General features: G+C 36.3%; 1 long non-coding RNA gene across 2 annotated transcripts in view; it reads right to left on the reverse strand.

The window, feature by feature from the left end:
- Positions 1-13,659: 13,659 nt before the first annotated feature.
- LOC309648710 overlaps positions 13,660-19,393 on the reverse strand; it is a 295,211-nt gene continuing 289,477 nt past the window's right edge. For both annotated transcript variants that reach the window (XR_014256762.1, XR_014256763.1), the window contains one exon: positions 13,660-19,288. This is a non-coding gene — a long non-coding RNA (uncharacterized lncRNA). The remainder of the gene's footprint in view (positions 19,289-19,393) is intronic.

The following is a 19,393-nucleotide window of genomic DNA, read 5'->3' on the forward strand; positions in this document are numbered from 1 at the left end:
TAGAGGGTGCTGTGGGCCCTTCCTAAGGGGGAGCAGGCAGGTAAGTTCCCAGGGTATCTGGGGCGGTGTCCTGAGCCCATGGAGGTGGGGTCTCCCAGTGGACTCTTCCTGGACCCTCTGGGGTGTGCAGTGGACCAGTTCTGCCCAGTTCCAGGGTAGACACTCTTGTTTTTTGGTGGGTGTGCTACATTCTTGGCACTTTCCCCTGGGTATACCAAGGGGTTCAGATTCACACGGTGAGAACTGGCCATGGGCTTAGAGGGAGAGAGGCCAAAGGGGCTGGCTGGCTTTCTGTAAGGAGGCAGTGGGCAGTGGTTAAGGGCAGGGCTTGAGAGCCAGCCTGTCCTTATTCAACCCCAGTTCTGTCCTTTCTCAGCTGAGTGGCTCTGGGCAAGTTACTTAACCTCCCTGAGCTTCAGCGTCTTTATCTGCAAACCATCTGTCTTAACTTGGATTCCTCTGAAAGCAGAGACTGACTGAAGAACTTGGGTGCAGGCAGTTTATTTGGAAGGTGATGCCAGGAAGCAGGAGTGAGGGCGTGGAGAGGGGGTGAGATGAAGGAAGAGGAAAAGGGAGTGAACAGTGTGCTGTTGAGCTGGCTGCTGCCGTGGGCAGCGAGGCTCCCTCCTGCTGGGGACCCTGCAAAGTAGCATGCAGAATGCCCTCAGAATTGTCACCCCAAAGCCAGCAGGTTGAGGCATTTGTCCACTGATTCCTGTCCCCCTTTGGCCGAAGTTTGTCTCCAGGGGACCCCACTTCTGGACAGTTGGCTCCCCAAAGTTGGCTCAGCTTTCCCGTTGGAAGACTTCATCCTCCATCCCCAGAAGACAGCCTTCTGAAAGGAGGGTGGAGAGGTTGGGCAGGCCTGGGTGTCTGCATGCGTGGACCCGCCCACCCCAGCACCGCTGACACCTGGGATGGGCCAGGTGCGAGGCACTGAAAGTTCCAGTGACCCTACCTAACTGGGTTGATTTAGCAAAAACTGATGTCAATGGCGGCAAGTGAATAATAAGTGAGAGTTGTCTTCTATCATCATTATTGGGGTGATGGTTGTATATTACTTGGACCTGCCACTAGCCAGCCCACAAACCAGATGGTAGCCCAGAGGACAAATCCAACTTGTGTACTTGTTTGATTTGGTCCAGACAGATTTAGAGCTTTTAAAATTAGTTGCCACTGTTACAAATTTGAGTACTTTCGTATAAAAATTGAAAAATTGGAAGTTCTGGCATGATGGGGCTTTCCTTCTCATGTGTCAAAACTCAGCCACCCCTACCCCCAACTGTTTCTCTCCTTAGCCTGCTGCTGGTGCCTGAATGCCACCATTAGGGTAACATGTAGTTGTCTGGGGTGTTGCTTCTACCCCACTTATAACCTGAGTGGAGTTGTCCTTTTAGAGGAGCATGTACTTTCTAGGCTGCTGCCCCATCACCCCAGGGACCCCCAGTTGGAGTCCCCCAGTTTGTTCCTGCCTGGTCCCTGCAGGACTGTGTGAGGAGTGGAGGGAGAAGCAGCCTGGTTTTGGGTCAAGACGATGCTACAGCCGTAGGGGTATCAGGCTCTGCTGAGAACAGTGGACCCCAGACCATCTGGAGAAAAACCTCAGACCTGTACAGCAGTGTGTGCTGCCCCCAGAGGCTCCCAGTTCCATGCAGATGAGTAATTGTTCCTGCTGCTCTGAGATAATCCCCTGTGTGGCGGGTGAGACCTGCTTCATGGGCATATTCTTGGCCCCAAGATACCCTGGTATACAGATGGAGCTTGCCCCATGGGGAGAGGGGATGAAGTTACCCAGTATGGATACTGGGCTAAGGCCTGGTGTCGGCAGGTTCAGTGGTCCTGGGAAGGAAGTCAGGAGATGGCCAGAGGCTCCAGCCTTCCTCCCTTCCCTCTTGGGACCTCGGTGGTTAGGCTGGTATACAGAAACCTGCAGGGCTTTCCAGAGCCATTTTCAATTTTGGGGAATATCCACCCCACGGATTGCCCCCTGCCTGGATCGCACAAGGGCCCATGCTGGCCTCTAAGTACTGTGTGTTTTTCCTGATGGTGGTAAAAAATGACTAGTTTGGAGCTTGACTACAACAGATCATCTCCAGAAAATAGAGTTAAGAGCAATCAGAAAGACTGATGGGAGACCACATTGGGATTTCTCTCATTCCCATTCATTTAGCCCTTTCCAACATCTCATATATTAAGTGCCTGATAATTAAGCATAGAAGGTGGAGGTGGGAGCAGGGGGCGGGCTCTTACTTACATGGACCCCCCCGCCCCCACTTAGAACCAGGGGACTGGTGTCTGGATGGGAATGCCCAGAGTCTAATCTCCGGACAGGCCCGCCCAGCCCCTACACTTGGGGCTGCTCTCTTGGTGTGGATTTAGGACTTTTGGGAACGTTCCATCCTGATCCAAGAATTATTTCTTTTCTTAGTTTGTTACTGGTGCCTAATATTCTACTATTAGAGCTCTGTGTGGCCTCCTGGATTCTTGACTCTGCCCCATTTATTAGCTAGGTGGCCCTGTCCAAGTTAATTAACTTCTCTGAGTCCCAGTCTTTTTCCACTGTGAGACAAGACTGAGACTTCCCAGAGTCGTTTTGAGAAGTAAATGTAAAAGCCACCCCGGGTAAACTTTAAGTTGTTGAGCACGGTGCCCACACGATGCATATAGGATCATAGGACCATGCCCACGTGCTGGGAGCTCTAGGGGGTCACAGCCATGTTTTCAAGGGCATCAAGGGGACCTTCCCTTGATAAGCTGGCTATGGGGACAGTTACCTCAATTCTCAAGAATGATTTTCAGAGAGAACAATAAAGCTGGCTTTTATCTCTTCTTGCAGCCCCTGCCCCCCGGAGGCTGGCACAGGGATCGAGACTTCTGGAACCCTCAACCCCTCAGACCCAGAGGTGGTTCTGATAGTGGAATTTAATTCATTTGTGCCCTTATCAGTTCCCCCAGAAACCTGTCTTGGACAAGTCGCTATGGGAGCTAGCCTGGATGTCCAAAATACCAGTCTCTCTTCCACAATCCAGGCTTTTAAATCACAGCAGCTTAGCAAGGTGCTTTTAAAAGAGCATGCGTTGTTTTGTTCAGATTATAAAAGTCATATATGCTTCCTGGGGATAATTTCGAAAATATGAAAAAGTGTAAAGAAAAAATTAAAATCCCCCACAATGCTCTAAGGAGATAGTTGCTCTAAACATTTTGGTGAATTTCCATTCAGTCTTTTCCTTCCTCTCTCCCTCATCTCTTCCTTCTTTTTCTTATTTTTGTTACAAAAGAATTCACACAGAAAGAAACAAAATACAGGGGAAAATAGAGCAATAACCATGTTCTCATCATCCATGTCTCTCTCCTCCTTTCCTCTCTCATTTCTTAAGGAAAATGGCTACAGATAGAATCAAAGACCCTTTTTATACATCTCCCCAGGGCCACTCCCTAAAGTGGGGTGTTTACGCTTCCTTATCAGGTTTTATACTTTTACCTCATGTATATGTATCCATGAAGGATTGTTGTGTGTGATCCCACATTTAACAGAAACAGGATCATACAACACATACCTGCCCCTTTGTTTTTTCTTACTCAACATTATGTTTTTGAGATTTATCCCTGTTAATGTGTATACATATAGTTCATTCATTTTAATGATGAGGTTACATCCTATCGTATGACTACACCACAATCATTTATCTGCTCTCCTATTTGTGGACTTTATATTGTAGCCATGAACATTCATGAGCATATCTTCTTGAGCACGTGTGATCACTTTCTCTGCAGTACATGCCCGGAAGCGGGGTTCCGGAGCCACTGGGTACATGAACTTTGAACTTCATTCGATTTTTGCCAATTGTTTCTGAAAGTAGTTATATCAGTTTTAATTCCTACCAACAACTTGTGAATGTTTTTATTTCCTCTCAACCTCAAGCACCACTTGATATTGCCAGATTCTAAAATTTCAGCTAATCTGGTGATATGCTCTGATGTGGAATAATTGCATCTCATTGTTTTGATTTGAATTCTTTTTGAATATTAATGAAATTAAGCAGCACGCCATATGCATATGGGCCATTAGGGTTTCATCTCTTATGAATTTGACTATTAAACTATTTGTTGCTAATTGTGTTGTGGGAGTACTTTGTATATTCTTGATACTAATATGTTGATTATGTGTTGGAATATATACTCTTAGATTATGACTTATTTTAAAAATTGTGGTGTTTTGACACACAGACACCATCTAAAATTTTAATGTAATCACATTTATCATTCTACTCTTTTTGATGGTGTATGCTCTTGGTATTGTTTTTAAGATTTCTATCTCTAAACCTTTTTATATTTTCACCTTTATAATTTTACAATTCCTGGATTGCATTTTCTAAATATATATATATATACACATAGTATTTATATAAATATTCTTATGTATATATGCACACATATACATACACAGAGATTTATATCAATATCTCTGTATCTCTCTGCACATCATATATAGATATACATACATACTTGCATATGTATGTGTGTATGTATTAATAGATATATCATTGTCCCAGCACAATTTGTTGAACAGTTCACCTTTCCCCACTAATTTGTAAATTCTACGTCTGTTAAAATTCAAGTTTCTATGTTAGCCTGGGTCTGTTTCAGTGCTTTCTCTTAGGTTCTACTGGTCTATTTGTCTTTTCTGAATAATACCACATTGTTTCAATGAGGTTAGCTCTATGACAAATCTATTACCAGGCACGTTCTCCCTCTTTACACTTTATTTTTAAAACTGTGTCACCTATCCTTTTTTTTAAACTTTCAGTTTGAATTTTTGCATCAGATTGCCAAGCTCCATAAAAAAAGCATTTGGATTTTAATTTAAATAGCTTTGATTTTATAGTTTAATATGGGAAAACTTGACATCTTTATGATAATGAGTCTTCTCATCCATGAACTTTAGTATATATTTTCATTTGTTTTGGTATTTGTATATTCTTTGTAATATTTTGCATAAATATATTAAACAGCTGCATTATATTTTTGGCTGTTTTTTTCAGCTACTATGAATGGTACTTTTACAAATGACATTTTCTAATGATTTATTTGCTGGATTCTAGAAGAACTACTATTTTTTGTATGCTTTTCTTGAATCCAGAATTCCTGATGTGTGTGTGTGTGTATACTATGTAGGAACTTCTATGTAGGAATTTTTATTTTCTAATAATAATCATAATTATCTCTTACTTTCCAATCTTTATTCCACTGTTTTATTTATCTTTTCTTATTTAATTGACTGGGACCTCCACCAAAACATTGAATAGCAGCAGTCAAAACTGTCATTCTTATCCTCTTACTATCTTTAATATAAATTATTCTAAAGTTAATAAATTATCCTAAGAGGTATGATGTTTACCAAAAATTTTTAGTGGTTGAACTTTACCAGTTAAGGAAATTGCCTTGGTATGCTAATATTTTTGTAAGTTATGAAGGCATGTTTTATTTCAGCAAATAGCTTTTTTTCTGTATCTGTAAAGATGATCATGTGCTTATTCCTCCCCTCTAGTCTTATTATGGTGATTATCATTAGAAAATTTCCTGATGTTAGAAAATTTTACATTCCTGGGATAGCACACACTTGATCATTATGTAATGCTGGATTTGATTTCTATATTTAACTTAAATTTTTTAAAAAGTCTCTATTCGTAGATGAAATTGGTCTCTACTTGTTTTCCAGTATAGTCTTTATGTGGTTTTGGTATTGAAGTTACAGTAGTCCTATAACATGAATTGGATAGTTTTAGTTTTTCCGTTCACTGAAATAGGGTTTTTTTTTTAAATTTTTAATAAGGTGGTGTGGTATATTTAGAATCTAGGGAAGATTTGCTTGTAAAATATTTGAGCTTGCTGTCCATTTAAGAAGAAGATTTTTGCCTGGAAATACATTCAATTTATTTAATGGTTCTTTGTCCATTCAAGTTTTCCATTTTGAGTCAATATTAGTAATTTATATTTTTTCAAAAGTTGTCTCTGTCAATAATATTTTCAAATTTACTGGCATAAAGTTATTTATATTGTTTTCTTATGATTGAAAAACATCTTTACTTCATTTTAATTTTCTCTCTCCTTCATTCCCAATATTGTTTTAAAAAATTGTTCTTATTTATTTTCAATTTATATACAGAAAAATTCAACCTTTGTGGTGTACAGTTCTATAAGTTTTGACAAATGTAGCCACACTCAAAATCAAGATATAGAGCAGTTCCATCACCCTCCAAAACTTCCTCATAATGTCCCTTTGTAGTCAATTACTATCTATACCCCCAATCTCTGGCAACTATCCTTACAGTTTTACCTTTTCCAAAATACCGTATCACACAGTAGGTAGCTTTTTGAGTCTGGCTTTTTTTTTTTTCCACTGACTATAGTGTATTTGAAATTTATCCATGCTGAACATATCAATAGCTTGTTTCTTTGTATTGTTGAATAATATTCCATTTTATGCCTATACCACAGTTTGTTGATCTATTCACCAGTTGAAGTTTCATTGTTTCCAGTTTTTTTGGTGATTATAAACAGAGCCACTATAAACAATTATGTACAGAATTTTACCTGTATGTAAATTTCAATACTCTTGGTTAAATACCCCAAACTGGAATTGCTGTCAAATGGTAAATGCATGTTTAATTTTATGAGATTCCACCAAACTGTTTTTCATAGTGGTTATACCAATTTACCTTCCTATCAGCAATGTTTAAAAGTTCCTGCTTCTCTGCACTAAGTATTGTCAGTTAAAAAACTTTTAGCCAAGTTAATAGGTAGGTAGTAGTATCTTACTGAGGTTTTAATTTGCATTTCCCTAATGACTAATGATGTTGAGCACCTTTAAATGTGTTTATTCGTTATCTGTATATCTTCTTTGGCCAAGTGCCTTTCAAATCTTTTACCCACTTTGAATTGAGTTGTTTGTTTTCCTGCTGTTGAGTTTTGAGGTTCTTCATATATTCTGGATATAAGTCAATAGTCATGTATATAATTTGCAAATATTTTCTCCCAGTCTGTGGTTTGTCAATTTATTCTGTTAACAGTGTCTTTCACAGAGTAAAGTTTTTGATTTTGATGAAGTTCAATTTTCCTTTTTTTCTATTGTAGATTGTGTTTTTGTGATGTATCTAAGAACTCTTTTCCTAACCCAAGGTCACAAAGATTTTTTCTTTCTTTTTTTCTAATTTTCTAGTTTTACATTTTTGACTTTAATACATTTTTAGTTCAGATTTGTATGAAGTGTGAAGTTTGTATTGAAGTTTTTTTGTGTGTGTGTATGTATGTCTACACAATTATTTAATCATATTTGTTGAAAACATTTTTTGAATCGCCTTTGTGCTTTTATAAAAAATCAGTTGACTACATTTGTCTGGGTCTATTTCTGGACTCTGTCTATTCCATAGATTTGTATATTTATTTTTATACTGTCACACTATCTTTACACTATCGTATTGTCTTGGTTGCTGTAGCTTTATGACAAGTACAATTGATCCTTGAACAACATGGTTTGAACTGCATGGGTCCACTTATATGTGGACTTTTTCACTAAATATGTACTACAGTACTACACAATCTGTGGTTGGTTGAATCCATGGATGTGGAACTGTGGATACAGAGTGCCGACTGTAAAGTTACATGTGTATTTTCTACAGCAGGTATAGTTGACACCCCTAACCCCCATGTCATTCAAGGGTCAACTGTATTAAAATAAGGTAGTGGAAGTCCTCCAACTTTGCTGTTATTTTTCAAAAATTTTTGGCTATTCTATTTCCTTTGTCTTTCCAAATAAATTTTAGAGAGTATGTCAATGTATACAAAAATTTCTATTGGGATTTTGATTGGGACTGCATTGAATCTGTAGATCATTTCAACACTGAGGCACCAATCATTGAACACAAATTTATCACTCCATTTATTTAGGTCTTTGTTTCTCTTCTTTTAGCAGTGTTTTGAAGTTTTCTCCATACAGACCTGACACAAGTTTTGTTAAATTTATACCTAAGTGTTTTGGGGTTTTTTTGGTAAGCTGTCTAAACACATTGTGAATGGTACTGTTTAAAAATTTGAATTCTTAATGTTTATTGCTAGTATATAGAAATACAATTGATTTTTGTACGTTGATCTTGTATCCTGTGACCTCATTTATTAATTGTAGGAGCTACTTTTATAGATTCCTTGGGGTTTTCTGCATAGGCCTCATGTCTGTGGATAAAGGGATATTTATTTCTTCCTTTGCAATGCGTATGCCTTTTATTTCCTTTTTTGGCATTATTGTACTAATTGGGACTTCTAGTATAAGTTTGAATAAAAGTGATAAGATAGGTATCCTTGCCTTATTTCTAATCTTAGGGGAAAATCATTCCATCTTTCTTTTTTTTTTTAATTTTTTTTTTGGCTGCATTGGGTCTTCGTTGCTGTGCATGGGCTTTCTCTAGTTGTGGCAAGTAGGGGCTACTCTTCGTTGTGGTGCACGGGCTTCTCACTTGGGTGGCTTCTCTTGTTGCAGAGCACGGGCTCTAGGTGCACAGGCTTCAATAGTTGTGGCTTACGGGCTCTAGAGCACAGGCTCAGTAGTTGTGGCGCACGGGCTTAGTTGCTCCGCAGCATGTGGGATCTTCCCAAACCAAGGCTCGAACCCGTGTCCCCTGCATTGGCAGGTGGATTCTTAACCGCTGTGCCACCAGGGAAGCCTCCCATCTTTCATCATTAAATTTGATGTTATCTGTACGTTTTTTGTAGATGCCCTTCATCAGGTTAAGGAAGTTCCCATAAATTTCTAGTTTGGTGAGAAATTTAAAAAATTATAAATGATCGAATTCTGTCAAGTGTTTCTTCTGCACCTATTAAGATGATCTCATGCTTTTTCTTCTTTAGTCTGTTAATATGGTGATTTATTTACATTGATTGCAAAGTTGAACTAACCTTGAGTTCCCAGGATAAAACCTCACGTGACCATGATGTATTATTCTTTCAAAATATTATTGCAATTGATTTGCTAATATTTTATGAGAATTTTTGTATCTATCTATGTTCATGAGAGATATTGTTCTGTAGTTTGTTTATTTATCAATTAGTCTTATAATGTCGTTGTTAAATTTGGAATCAAGTTAATGTAGGCCTCACAAAATGAGTTTGGAAATATTAATTCCTTTTCTGTGTTCTGGAATAAATTGCGTAGAGTTGTTATTAATTCTCCCTTAAGTGTTTGCACAGTGTTTAGTTGGACATTTCCCCCCTTAAATCCAAACTGATGATCTCTGCCTTTTTACTTGGTATATTAAGAAAATTTACATTTAATATGATTATTGATATGTTTGGATTTAAGTCCAGCATTTTTTTTTTTTAAACATTTATAGTAACATATTTCCATACATATTTCCATACAAATACAAATATAAGATTTTTAGAAATTTCATGTAATGTCTGAAACATTTATATTAACATATTTCCATACAAATACAAATATAAGATTTTTAGGAATTTCATGTAATGTCTGAAACATTTATATTAACATATTTCCATACAAATAACCCAATGAAAGTTTAGTATTAGTTGTTTTGTTTGCTTTTTTATACTGCAGGTTCTTATTAGGCATCAGTTTTATATACATCAGTGTATACATGTCAATCCCAATCGCCCAATTCAGCACACCACCATCCCCACCTCACCGCAGTTTTCCCCCCTTGGTGTCCATATGTCCATTCTCTTCATCTGTGTCTCAACTTCTGCCCTGCAAACTGGCTCATCTGTACCATTTTTCTAGGTTCCACATACATGCATTAATATATGATATTTGTTTTTCTCTTTCTGACTTACTTCACTCTGTATGACAGTCTCTAGATCCATCCACGTCTCAACAAATGTTAAGTCCAGCATTTTATTTTTTGTTTTCTGTGTGTCTTCTCTACTTTTTGTTCCTCTCTTCTTAGTTTCCTGCCTCCTTTTGGGTTATTTAGATTTTGGTGGGTATATTTCATTTAGATTAATTTATTGACTCTTTCTTAGTGGTTGCTCTAGAATTTTTAATTTTTCAAAGTCCTCAGGTTGCTGCTTTTTGCATTTTGTCTAGAATTTTTGTTGTAATTGGTGAAAGAGATAGGCTATCCTGGGCTTATTTAATCTTGGCTGCCCAAATAGTGCCTTTTCAAAAGTGTAATTTTGGTATTTTTCTAGACATCTATCTACTCTACTGTTCTTTTAAAATAACTGGTTTTGTTGTATTGAGCATCTCTCTTAGTAGTGTTGTTTGTTTTTCTCCTAAGTAAAATTCTGCAGAAGGCTTCGTTGGTGCCCTTACCAAATACACTTATTTCCTGTTTGCCACCTCATTGTGCCCATCTCCCAGCTTCTGCGCGCTCTGCTATTAAAGATTTTCACTTGAAACCTTCAAAGGACTGCTCTTGGGCACTGGAGCCACCTGCTGGTATGGATAGCTAGAAATGCCTGAAGTTGATATCCCTTCCAACCTCAGGATTCTTTTAGCCAATGACTGGCTAGCGTGGGAGTATGAAGTCTCAACTCCTTTGCCACAAGACAGAACAACTCTTCTCCTTCCTTATCATGCTTCCCCATTTCCTTACTGGATTCTTCTGAGAGTACTTTCTTAATAGACTACTCACATTCTAATCCTTACCTCAGGTGATTTGCTTCCTTTTACTTTTTCTGAGTTTATTCTTCTGCTCAAGTTGTTTTCATCCCCCCTTATTTTTTATGTAAATAATTTATCAAGAACTGTATTGAATTTATCCCACAACTTATGGATGTAGAACTTTTGTTTCATTTAGCCCTAAATATTTTAATTGTTTTGAGATTTGCACTTTTAACACATGAGTAATTTAGGAATGCCATTTTAAAGTGCTCTATATTTTTGTCCTAAATGTCTTCTAATTGTCAATTTATAATTTAATTTCATTGGGGTCTGCATTGTTGCTATTTGGTTCTCTGAAATTGGTTGAGACTTCTGTTTTTTTCTACTATAAGATTGATTACTTGTAAATATTTCTCATTTTCTGGAAAATAATGTATATTTTCTTTTGTTGACTGCATATATATAAAGATATTATCTATTAGATCATGTTTGTACAGTGTTGTAAAATTTTTCTATATCCTAAGTAATTTTTGTCTGCAGGACCAGGTTCTGAAACAGTGAGTTAGAGTCTCCTGCTCTGATTATAGATTTCTCAGTTTCTTCTTGTAATTCTGTCAGTTTTGCTTTATGTATTTTTGAGGTTATGTTGCTGTTAGGTAGATACAATTCATGACTGTTATATCTGCTTGGTGAGTCCTTTCCTTTTATAATTACATAGTGTTCTTTATCTCTATGAATGCTTTTTGTTTTAAGTTTGATTTTATCTGCTACTAAAATTGTTATTCTTATTTTGTTGTTGTTCCATTTCTCTATTTTTGGCTTTTCTGGGTTGTTTGTATTAGTGTGTCTCTTGTAGTAAACACCATATCCCTAGATTAAGAAAATTACAATCTGTTAGATTCTGTCTTCTTATCAGTAACTTAAATCTGTTTATATTTATGATAAATATTGATATGATCTATTTGGACTTATTTTTACTATCTTATTTTCTATGTTTTCTTTGTCATATTTTTCTTTGCTTCTCTAATCCCCTTTCTGCTTTACATTTGAGTACTAAAATTTTAATTATTTTCCTCTGTTGATTTTGAAATTATATATATGTATTTATATTAGATTTTATTTGTATTTTTAAAATGATTATCCTTATTTTTTCTTAAGCATATTTTTGAAGTTTAAATTGCCTGAAATTCCAAAATGCAAAACAATCATCAGTATTTTTACCACCATAAATTAATCACTTAATATCTTGGCATATTTGCATCTGGGAAATAATTTTAACTTTTATAAAAATGAAGCAGGTATATTATAAAGACTTAAGATAGGAATGCACAATGAAGAAGTAAAAAAACAAAACAAAACACTTAAGTCCTAGTCCTGAGGCAAACATAATTCCAGACACTTATCTATGGATACTTGTCAGAAGTAACATAGAAATAGTCATAGATTTTTAAAAATTGAAATATGCTTGACGTATAATATCATGTTAGTTTCAGTTATACTCTGTAGTGATTTGACATCTGCGTAAATTATGAAAAGATCTCCACAAAAAATCTAATAACCATCTGTACCCATGTAAAGTTATTACAATATTTATTGACTATTTCTTATGCTGTATATGACAGCCTCATGGCTTATTTATTTTATCACTGGAGGTTTGTACCACTTAATCCCCTTCACTGATTTTGTCCCTCTTCCTCTCTGGCAACCACCCATTTGTTCTCCATATCTGTGAGTCTGTATTCGTTTTGTTTTGTTGTTTGTTTGTTTTGTTTTTTATATTCCACATATAAGTGAGATCATATGACATTTTTCTTTCTCTGTCTGACTTCACTTAGCATAATACTCTCTAGATCCTTCCATGTTGTTGTAAATGGCAAGATTTCAGTTTTTAAATTCTGAGTAGTATTCCATTGTATATATTACTATACTATTTCTTCTTTATCCATTCATCTATCGATGGTCACTTAAGTTGCTTCCATATCTTGGCTTTTGTAAATAATGCTGCAATAAAAATTGGTGTGCATATATCTTTTTGAATTAGTGTTTTTGTTTTCTTTGAGTAAATACCCAGAAGTGAAATGGCTGAATCATTGTGGCTGTTCTATTTTTAATTTTTTGAGGAATTTCCATACTGTTTTCAATACTGGCTGCACCAACTTACCATCTCATCAATAGTGTATGAGTGTTCCCTTTTCTCCACATCTTTGCCATCCTTGTTATTTGTTGTCTTTTTGATGATAGCCATTCTGACAGGTGTGAGGTGATGTCTCATTGTGGTTTTAATTTGCATTTCCTGATGATTAGTGATGTTGAGCATCTTTTCATGTGTCTGTATGTCTTCTTTGGAAAAATGTCTATTTAGGTCCTCTGACCATTTTTTAAAATCAGTTTTAAAAAAAAATTTAGTTGTATGAGTTCTTTGTATATTTTAAACAGTAACTAACTCCTTAGATATATAATTTGCAAATGTCTCCTCCCTTTTAGTAGGCTCCCTTTGCATTTTGTTGGTAGTTTCCTTCTCTGTGCAAAAGCTTTTTAGTTTGATGTTGTCCCATTTGTCTGTTTTTGTTTTTGTTTCCCTTGTCTGAGGAGACAGATCTAAAAACATATTGCTAAGACTGCTGTCAAAGAGGATACTGCCTGTGTTTTCTTCTAGGAAATTTATGGTTTCAAGTCTTACATTTAAGTCTTTAATCAATTTTGAGTTTATTTTTGTATAGGGTGTGAGAAAGTAGTTCTGTTTTATTTTTTTGCATGTAGCTGTCCAATTTTCCCAACATTGTTTATTGAAGAGGACGTCTTTCTCCCACTGTATATTCTTGCCTCCTTTGTCATATATTAAATAACCATATAAGCATGGGTTTATGGACACTCAATTCTGTTCCATTGATCTATGTGTTTTTGTGCCAGTACTATACTGTTTTGATTACTGTAGCTTTGTAGCATAGCTTGATCGGGGAGCATGATACCTCCAGATTTGTTCTTCTTTCTCAAGATGATTTTGGTTATTTGGGGTCTTTTGTAGTTCCATACAGATTTTGGAATTATTTGTCTTACTTTTTTGAGAACTGCATTTGATAATTTGATAAGGATTGTATTGAATCTGTAGATTGCCTTGAATAGTGTGGTCATTTTAACAATATTAATTCTTCCGGTCCATGAGTACAGCATACCTTTCCATTTGTTTGTGTTATCTTTAATGTCTTATAGTTTTCAGAGTACGAATCTTTCACCACTTTGGTTAGATTTATTCCTGGGTATTTTATTCTTTTTGATGCAATTGTAAATGGGGTTGTTTTTAATTTCGCTTTCTGATAGTTCATTATTAGTGTATAGAAATGCAATAGATTCTGTATATTAATTTTGTATCCTGCAACCTTACTGAATTCATTTATTAGTTCCAATAGATTTTGGTAAAATTTTGAGGATTTCCTATATATAGTTTCATGTCATCTGCAAACAGTGACAGTTTTACTTCTTCCTTTTCCATTTGGATTTCTTTTATTTCTTTTTCTTGCCTGATTGCTGTGGGTAGGACTTTCAATGCTTTGTTGAGTAAAAGTGGTGAGAGTGGACATCCTTGCTTTGTTCCTGATTTTAGAGGAAATGCTTTCAGCTTTTCACTGTTGAGTTTGATGTTGACTGTGAGTTTGTGATATATGATCTTTATTATGTTGAAGTTTGTTCCCATCTATACCAATTTTGTTGAGGGGTTTTTTTTTTTTTTATCATAAATACCCGTTGAATTTTGTTGAAAGCTTTTTCTGCGTCTATTGAGATGATTGTATGGTTTTTGTTCTTCAGTTTGTTAAGGTGGTATATCACATTGATTTGCATCCCTGAGTTAAATCCCACTTAACCATGGTGTATGATCCTTTCAATATACTGTTGAATTCAATTTGCTAATATTTTATTGAGAATTTTTACGTCTATGTTCATCAGTGATATTGGCCTGTAATTTAAATTTTTTGTGGTTGTTAACCTGGTTTTGGTATCAGGGTGATGCTGACCTCATAGAATAAGTTCAGAAGCATTCCTTTCTCTTCAAATTTTGGAATAATTTGAGAAAGATAGTTGTTAAATCTTCTTTAAATGTTTTGTAGAATTCATTTATGAAGGCATCTGGTCCTGAAATTTTGTATATTGGAGTTTTTTAAAATTATGTGTTCAATTTTGTTACTGATAATCAATGTGTTCATATTTTCTGTTTCTTCCTGATTCAGCCTTGAAGGTTGTACATCTTTAGGAATTATCCATTTCTTCCAAATTGTCCATTTTATAGTTGTTTGTAGTAATTGCTGATGATCTTTTGTATTTCTGTGATGTTGGTTGTAACCTCTCCTTCATTTCTGATTTTATTTATTTGGGCTTTCTCTTTTTTTTCTTGATGAATCTGGCTAAAGGTTTATCAGTTTTGTTTATCTTTTCAAAGAACCAGCTCTTAGTTTCATTGATCTTTTCTATTTTTTTAGTCTCTTTTTCATTTATTTCCACTCCCCTATTTATTATTTCTTTCCTTTTACTAACTTTGTGTTTTGTTTGTTCTTCTTTTTCTAGTTCCTTTAGGTGTAAGTTTAGACTGTTTATTTGAGATTTTTTTCTTGTTTCCTGGGTTAGGTTTATATCACTATACACTTGCCTCTTAGGATTGCGGGTTTTTTTATTATTAATTTTTATTGGAGTATGATCGCTTTATAATGTTGTGTTAGCTTCCACTGCACAACAGAATGAATCAGCTATACACATACAGATATCCCCTCCCTTTTGGACTTCCCTCCCATTTAGGTTACCACAGTGCATTAGGTAGAGTTCCCTGTGCTATACAGTATGTTCCCATCAGTTGTCTATTTTATACATAGTATCAGTAATGTATATGGGTCAATCCCAGTCTCCCAAATCCTCCCTCCCCACCCCTTTCCCCCCTTGGTATCCATACATTTGTTTTCTATGTCTGTGTCTCTATTTCTGCTTTGCAAATAAGATCACCTATACCATTTTTCTAGATTCCACATATATACGTTAATATACGATATTCATTTTTCTCTTTCTGACTTACTTCACCCTGTATGACACTCTCTAGGTCCATCCACGTCTCTACAAATCACCCAATTTTTTTCTTTTTTATGGCTGAGTAATATTCCATTGTATATATGTACCACAACTTCTTTATCCATTCGTCTGTCGATGGGCATTTAGGTTGTTTCCATGTCCTGGTTATTGTAAATAGTGCTGCTATGAACATTGGAGTGCATGTGTTTTTTTGAATTATGGTTTTCTCTGAGTATATGCCCAGTTGTGGGATTGTTGGGTCATATGGTAGTTCTATATTTAGTTTTTAAGGAACCTCCATACAGTTTTCCATAGTGGCTTTATCAATTTACATTCCCACCAACAGTGTATGAGGGTTCCCTTTTCTCTACACCCTGTGCAGCTATTACTGTTTGTAGATTTTTTAATGATGGCCATTCTGACTGGTGTGAGGCGATACCTCATTGTAGTTTTGACTGGCATTTCTCTAATAATTTGTGATGTTGAGCATCTTTTCATGTGTTTGTTGGCCATCTGTATGTCTTCTTTGGAGAAATGTCTATTTAGGTCTTCCGCCCATTTTTGGATTGGGTTGTTTGTTTTTTTGATATTGAGCTGCATGAGCTGTTTGTATATTTTGGAGATTAATCCTTTGTCAGTTGCTTCATTTGCAAGTATTTTCTCCCATTCTGAGGGTTGCTTTTTCATCTTGTTTATGGTTTCCTTTGCTGTGCAAAAGCTTTGAAGTTTCATTAGGTCCCATTTGTTTATTTTTGTTTTAATTTTCATTACACTAGGAGGTGGGTCAAAAAAGATGTTGCTGTGATTTGTGTCAAAGAGGGTTCGGCCTATGTTTTCCTCTAAGAGTTTGATAGTGTCTGGCCTTACATTTAGGTCTTTAATCCATTTTGAGTTTATTTTTGTGTATGGTGTTAGGAAGTGTTTTAATTTCATTCTTTTACATGTACCTGTCCAGTTTTCCCAGCACCACTTATTGGAAAGTCTGTCTTTTCTCCATTGCATATTCTTGCCTCCTTTGTCATAGATTAGGTGACTATAGGTGTGTGGGTTTATCTCTGGTTTTCCTTGTTTCCTTATTTATTTCCTTATTTGTTAATTTTCTCTCTGGATGATCTGTCCATTGGTGTAAGTGGTGTAAGTGGGGTGTAAGTGGGGTGTTAAGGTCCCCACTGTTATTGTGTTACTGTTGATTTCTCCCTTTATGGCTGTTAACCTTTGCCTTATATATTGAGGTGCTCCTATGTTGGGTGCATAAATATTTACAATTGTTTTATCTTCTTCTTGGATTGATCCCTTGATCATTATGTAGTGTCCTTCTTTGTCTCTTATAATAGTCTTTATTTTAAAGTCTATCTATCTTGTCTGATATGAGTATTGCTACTCTGCTTTCTTTTGATTCCAATTTGCATGGAATATCTTTTGCCATCCCCTCACTTTCAGTCTGTATGTGTCCCTAGGTCTCTTGTAGACAGCATATATACAGGTCTTGTTTTTGTATCCATTCAGTTAGTCTGTGTCTTTTGTTTGGATCATTTAATCCATTTACATTTAAGGTAATTATTGATATGTATGTTCCTATTACCATTTTCTTAATTGTTTGGGGTTTATTCTTGTAGGTCTTTTTCTTTTCTTGTGTTTCCCACCTAGAGAAGTTCCTTTAGCATTTGTTGTCATGCTGGTTTGGTGGTGTTGAATTCTCTTAGCTTTTGCTTGTATGTAAAGCTTTTGATTTCTCCATCAATTCTGAATGAGATCCTCACTGGGTAGAGTAATCTTGGTTGTTGGTTTTTCCCTTTCATTGCTTTATATGTGTCTTGCCATTCCCTTCTGGCCTACAAAGTTTCTGCTGAAAAATCAGCTGAGAAACTTATGGGAATTCCCTTGTAGGTTATTTGTTGCTTTTAATATTTTTTCTTCGTATTGAATTTTTGTTAGTTTGATTAATATGTGCCTCAGCATGTTTCTCCTTGGGTTTATCCTGTATGGAACTCTCTGTGCTTCCTGGATATGATTGACTATTTCTTTTACCATGTTAGGGAAGTTTTTTGGCTATAATCTCTTCAAATATTTTCTCAGGCCCTTTCCTTTTCTCTTCTTCTTCTCAGACTCAACATATTTTGAATGTTGGTGCATTTGATGTTGTCCCAGAGGTCTCTGTGACTGTCCTCAATTCTTTCCATTATTTTTCTATATTCTGTTCCTCGGCAGTTAACTCCATAATTCTATCTTCCAGCTCACTTATTCGTTCTTCTGCCTCAGTTACTCTGCTGTTGATTCGTTCTTGTGTATTTTTCATGTCAGTTATTGTGTTGTTCATCACTGATCGTTTGTCCTTTAGTTCTTCTAGGTCCTTGTTAAAAGTTTCCTGTATTTTCTCCATTCTATTTCCTAGATATTGGATCGTCTTTATTATTATTACTCTGAATTCTTTTTCACATAGCTTACCTATTTCCTCTTCATTTATTTGGTTTTGTGGGATTTTACCTTGCTCCTTTGTCTGCAGTGTATTTCTCTGTCATTTCATTTTGTCTAACCTACTGTGTTTATGGTCTTCTTTCCGCAGGCTGCAGGGTCATAATTCCTCTTGTTTCTGTTGACTGCCCCCTGCCAAGTGAGGTTGGCCCAGAGGTTTGTGCAGGCTTACTGGTGGGAGGGCCTGGTGCCTGTGTTCTGTTGGGTGGTGTTGAGTCTTTTCCCTCTGATGGGCCGGCCTGTGTCAGGTGGTGTGTTTTGGGGTGTCTGTGAGCTTAGTATGACTTTAGGTAGCCTGTCTACTGATGGGTGGGTCTGTGTTCCTGTCTTGATGGTTGTTTGGTGTGAGGTGTTTAGCACGGGAACCTGCAGGCAGTTGTGTGGGGTGAGGTCTTGGTGTTGATATGGATATCTTCAGGAACGTGCATGCCAATTAATATTCCCTGGGCCTGGGAATTCTCTGGTGTTCTAGTGTTCTGGACTCTATGTTTCCACCACAGAGGCCCAGGCCCAACCCCTGGTCGGGGACCAAGAGCCCACAAGCCTCACAGTGTGGCCCAATAAAAAATAGAGAAAAGAAATGAAAAAAGAAAAACAAAACAAGACAAAACCAACAAAGCAAAACAAAACAAAACAACAACAACAACAAAAAATAGACAAACAAAGGTCAGAGCAAATAGCAAGAACAGCAGCAAATAAACAACAGCAACAGCAACACAACACACACTCACACACAGAGACACACATGCACATGGAGAAAAGAATAGAAAAAGAAAAGAAAAGAAGACAAAACAAGGGAAAGACAACCAAAAAAGAGAATTCTAATATGAGAACAGTTGATAAAGATTATACTAACGAAAACAAAGAATGAAAAATAAAACAGAAACGGGGGCAAGCAAACAACATCATCAACAACAACAAAGCAAATAAAACAGAATATACACCTAAAAACAACTGAAAAAAAAAAGAAAAAGGGAAAAATATATCTATAAAATGAAGAACAAAAACAAGACAAAAGCCACAGAGCAACAAAAAAGTAGAGGAAAAATATAAAAATAGAACTTTATATATATTAAGAAAATAACATAATATAAAAATAAAACAATAAAAGTAGAAAATAAAAAATAAAAGTTAAAAAATAATAAAAGCGGGCTTCCCTGGTGGCGCAGTGGTTGAGAGTCTGCCTGCTAATGCAGGGGACACGGGTTCGAGCCCTGGTCTGGCAGGATCCCACATGCCGCAGAGCAGCTAGGCCCG

This window comes from Balaenoptera physalus, assembly GCF_965194825.1.
Source record: "Balaenoptera physalus genome assembly, chromosome: 19".
NCBI lineage: Eukaryota > Metazoa > Chordata > Mammalia > Artiodactyla > Balaenopteridae > Balaenoptera > Balaenoptera physalus.